Below are 5,485 nucleotides of genomic sequence, written 5' to 3' on the forward strand. Positions count from 1 at the left end.
CTTTCCATTATTTCATTTTATTACCCACTGCTACAATGAAATCTTTTTGGTTTTAAGTACACTGAAAATTGGAAGCTCTGTAGAAGCTGTCTTCAGGTCAAAAATGTGCTTCTCTAAGCCCATATTTTCCTTTATTTCTCCAGAAGGTCCAGTTTAAAATGAAAGCCAAAGCACACACAGAAAGCTAACCTCAGTGGTTAAAAAAAAAAGCATTGGCCAGAAGATATGTGCATGTGAAAAAATTCCTCATTCTGTTCTCTTTTTGTTCCTTGGAATAGTCTTGGAATAGAGCTGAAACTCAATGCGTGTCATTAATTCATGAATAATATAGATATGGTGCTTAATGTATAAAAAGCACCATGGTATCTTGGTACTGTTTAGTCTGTTTTAGTCATATGGCAAGGCACTATCATCTTCCAAAAATGATCAAAAAAGATATTTTATAATGAAAAAAAAAAACACCCAATATTTGCAACCTCGTCTCAAGAAAACATATTGCAGAAAACAAACCCAAAACATTTCCTTCTATTTTCTTTCTATGTTTTGCAAATCTGTGAAAGTTCCTAGAGCAAAGTAAAATGAAAGAAATACCCAGCTGGAAAATTAGACCAAATTCAACATGGAAACTGCAATAAAAATGAAAGAGACTAAAATAAAATAAACAAAGCTATGGATACTGGACAGCTACTTAGTTGGGACACACAGAAAAGACTGAACTAACTTTGTGTAGTGTTTTCCACATTGAATCCAAAGACAATAGTAATTAAAGCACTGGTTTCAATATAGGAGAAACATACTGTAGGCCCATTATGAAGTTTGACATACACTTTCTAACTGTCATTTCATGATGGTGTGATTCACATAGGTAGCAGTTGCAGAATCAAACCCATTCTCTAGTTTCTTCGAAACAAAAACTAAATTTTAATTTGGCCTGCACATGAGTTTAAAAATGAAACAAATTGAGTAAGATAAGCATCTTAAATGATTTAAACATTTCCACAAGTTGATTACATTGAATTCCATTTTATTCTTGATGCTAAGAAAATGCAGTAGTACTAGTTTATGGAACAAAGTTGCAGGCAACCAATTAAATTCATCAGCAGATGGGGTAGTAAAAGCATATTCTTGTTTCTTATTGAAACAGATAATTTGGAGGCAGGATTAATCATATTTTGTTTTAAGAATAAAGTGTATTAGTAAGTTATCAAGACCCCCCTTCAGGTGAGTGAAGACAAACAAGCACTCCCAGTGGACAATTCCACATTAGCCCAGGTCAAGCCTCTGGCACCTCAAGTACACTAAGCTCAGGTTGCTGCAGAAGATAATCCTGTTCTACCAGATACAGATCCCTGTAAGTCCTGGTATGTTCACATTCAATGAGATCATGCAACAGATTCAGCTGAAAATGAACCAAAAGTGCTCTAGATATCTCTCTTTCAGAAATAGAAACCCAATATGAGTCAAAAAACACATACAAAATAAGCCTATTTGAGTAAATAAGTATGGCCACATAAGGCCATATAGGACTTATGAAAGGTGAGGATACACAGGTAGCTTGTCAGAAGGCAAAACACAAGTATTAGGCCTTCAAGCATACTGCAGGACTGTGACCACAGTGCATCAAGTATGATGTTGGTATAAGGCTCCTGGAACCATTTACAGACAGGCTGCAGCCCTGCCTTCTGTCCTCCCTGTCCATTCTCCACCCCACGATATCTCTAGCTGTCACTAGACATACATAGTATTGGTACTGCATATCAAAATATTCATCTGAAACCTGAGTTTCAGTACTGTTTTTATATATAGTTATGCTCTTTCTCAGTCGAATTAGTTCCAAATTACACACTCAGAACATGACAGCCCCTGAAATATCTAGCATGTCTACATGGTAACACCCATCCGTGAACCTCAGATCTTCTTCCTCTTTTTGTCTCTTCCTACTGACATACATATAAAATGTTGTGCAATTAGTCTTACAATCCCATTTTAGTCAGTTTGTTTGTTTTCCCTTCTGTTCCAAGATGTTGTCCACTGCCGTGACTACAGAGAAGTGGCATGTTTGATCTTCTGACTAAACTGGATTATGGAAGAAATACTTCATCCAAGAAATAAGATTACTGAGTGTTAAAAAATGTGTATCCTTCCATTCTTTTGAAGTATCCATCTCACAGTGTTAATGTCAGAAATCAACTCATGGCGCACAAAAGCTCTTAACTATCCATCTTTTTCTTCTTTCAAATCTCATTTACAAAGGTTTAGCTTTATGAAAAGCAGTACAGTTTTTCAAACAAAAGCTACTGTAAGCAACATACACACAGAAAATATTTGGATTACCACATATTTTGGCAACAGGAGTCAATCCATATTTGTAAACTTAGAAATGGAAAAGTTTTATTATTTTGTCATTTTTTTCCTGTTTTTGCAATGTCCAGTAGAAAGGAGATTCAGATCAGAGACATTATGCAAACACAGGAGGAGCCAGTGTTCACAGAAGCCTCTGAGAAACTAAGGTATGTTGACACACACCCAAACTGTGTAAGAGGGGAAGACAGAGGGTGTTTCTCAGAAGCAAAAGGATAGAGAAAGTACTTGTGGGAGGATTTTACAATTAACAGGCAAATGGTGACACGGGTATTCCTCTGACTCAAGAGAAAAATAAGGAAATGCTGGACTTGAAGATGAAGAATTCTTGGAAAGCAAAACCTAACAGAGTCTACCTAACAGAGAGTGGTTTTAAATACATCTTTCACTGTGTTACTAAAATGTAATACTGAAAAGAAGCAATTAATTTCCTCTGAAGTGCTTCTTCAGTCTGCTTTCCACAGATGAAGGTCATACAGACTATATTGTAAATGGTACGTCTCTGGAATGTACAGTTCAACAGATATAGATCTGTGAAGATCTGCATGGAGTCATTATTTGGGTAAAAATCACCATATCAAATGTTGTTTTTCAAACTAATCTCTGTAGTTTCCAAAATGTAGATTTAAGAAGGATATCAGTTAAAATCCTCATTACATTTTTATTAAGATGCAAGTTATTTTTGGCAAAATATAATATCTGGCTATCATATCAAGGGCTCAGGAACAAGCTGAATATCAACTATCAAGAGGTAATACTAGAAGCAAGTTGATAACAAAGAGCAAGGGTAAGAGAATATATTCCTGCTCAGTAACCTTAACAAAATCTACTCAACATGCAAAAAAATTGCACACCTTAGTATGTCTACTGGAAAGAGACCTGCTCAGTTGTTCATTTCCCTAAACTGTTCATTTGCTGACAGTCTAAATCTCTTGTGCAATATTTGAGCCTTCCAGTTACTGTAACAGCAATTTTAGCTTTCAGAAGGCTTCCCCTTCCTCTTAAAGACTGAAATTTGTTTTGCAATTCAGCTCATTTTGTTTATAAATATTTAATTTTCATTTGCCTCCTTAAAATTTGTTCTGAGTGGATAGTAGCATGAATTTATTATGAAGCGTATTTATCTTTCTCTACCTCATTAATGCTCAAGAGTTCTACTGCCTCTATTAAGCATACTGCTAAACAAACCTCTGGAAGCTGAATCCAAGTGAATGGAGGAAATGAAGTGTAAATTCAGGGTGCAGTTCTTTTATTCCCCTCTCCAATTTTTATCAAAGTCACATGTTCTGCTAGATTTCAGAAAAGACATTAAAAATGGTGATGTGAAGGCAGGAGATGTGATCTGGAGTAATCTTAACCTTCAACAAATTACACCAACATTATCTCCTGGAGTAATCTGAAGTGGCAATTCAAAAATCATAGAATCCATAGAATGGGTTGGGTTGGAAAGGACTGCAAAGTTCCAATCCTCTGCCATGTGCAGAGTTGCCAGTCCCTAGATCAAGCACTAGATCAGGTTGCCCAGAGTCCCACCTAGACTGGCCTCCAAGGCTGTAAGGACTTAACCAAGATAAAGGATGAAAAATCCTTAAATATCTTTAAAATGAAACAAGAATATCTGCAGTGGGGTTTGTAGTTGTTAATATTGTTCCAATATTATTTTATACTAGTTTTTCTCCAATATTACTTTTCATTAGCTTTGGTCACTGTTCCTTTCTCTCTGAGATACAACTAAACAAATAAGTTCAAATCAAATTTGAGGCTGCTTGAAAGAGAATGAACTGAAGTGAAGCAGTGAAGAATGAAATGAAGAACATGCAAATAGTTTAAAGATTAAAAAAGAAAAAAAAATCAACTGCAGTTTGTCAGTGAGGATTAAGTGACAAAGAACTAATTGAATGTTCAGCCCATTCATGTGCGTCATCATGACAATGGTAAGTGACATTTTCGATGTACCTTCAGTTAAACCAATCACATATAGTAAATATTCTGAGAGCATAAATACACTGAAAACACTAGCCAAGAAGAGCACAACACTATTTTTTTCTTAGGTGCATCACTGCAGTTTTATACAAACAGTCAGTCACAATTCATGCAATTTTATTTTTTATTTTAAAATATTTATGTTGTAAAACGGCTGCTTATCTTGGCTGGTTATCAAACACTCTCTGATCTCTTCTCTGTTAGGGGGAAATCAGAAAGAAGTTAGTAACTGGGCAGTTCCAGACATGTCTGGATACTTTTCCCCCCTAACACCACCTTCACAGCTACTTTATGTTTTATCAGAAATTCACACAATGAATTAAATTTTCCCATTACTAATGAATAATTTGAGAACTGGAGAGTAAAAAGTTTAGAAGCTATTAATTCAGTTCTGAATTACCAGGTCAGAAACCACTGCAGTGCTAAAAACCTTGAGTACAGCTTCTGCGTACATCTGTCAGAATGAAAGCTATACACTGTACTTACTGCTGCTGGCTTAATGCAATACAAAAGGAAAAAATAAAAGAATACAGTAAACATTTAACAAAAGTATTAAAAGCATAAGTGCTTCTGCCTCTGTGTCTATGCAGACCAAAGGGGTAGACAATGTGTGTTAGGGCTGAATGAAAGTGTGCTATGCTCTTAAGTAAGCGGGAAAGCATATAGTCAAAAATACTTGTACTGGCACTCTTGAAATGTCACGATGATCCACTTTCTTTAAAATTGACTAATATTAATGTATTTGCATCCTTGAGATAAAACAACCAGTGTTTTGAAAAGTTTACCTTGTTCCACTGAAACCAATACTGCAGTCCTGTATATAACTAAAATATCCATTCATCTGTCAAACAGGGATGTTTCAGACATATAAATAAGTTTCTTGTTGTAACTGAACTTAGGGTGGATTTTGAAGTTTATAAAACATTAGGTAGTGCTTGAACACATTCTCTTCTTATTCCCAGACAAAACACAATGCTTAGAAATGCCAGGAAGGTTCTACAACAGTTGCACTTTTTCAGAATATCAAAATACCATTCACTAAAGATACCTCTGGCATTTAAGTTTCCTGAATAGGAACTACTCCCAAATTGGATGTCTATAACATCAACTTTGATATTAATAATTGTAGATACTGGACATA

The sequence above is a fragment of the Gallus gallus genome, chromosome Z (assembly GCF_016699485.2).
Source record: "Gallus gallus isolate bGalGal1 chromosome Z, bGalGal1.mat.broiler.GRCg7b, whole genome shotgun sequence".
Lineage (NCBI taxonomy): Eukaryota > Metazoa > Chordata > Aves > Galliformes > Phasianidae > Gallus > Gallus gallus.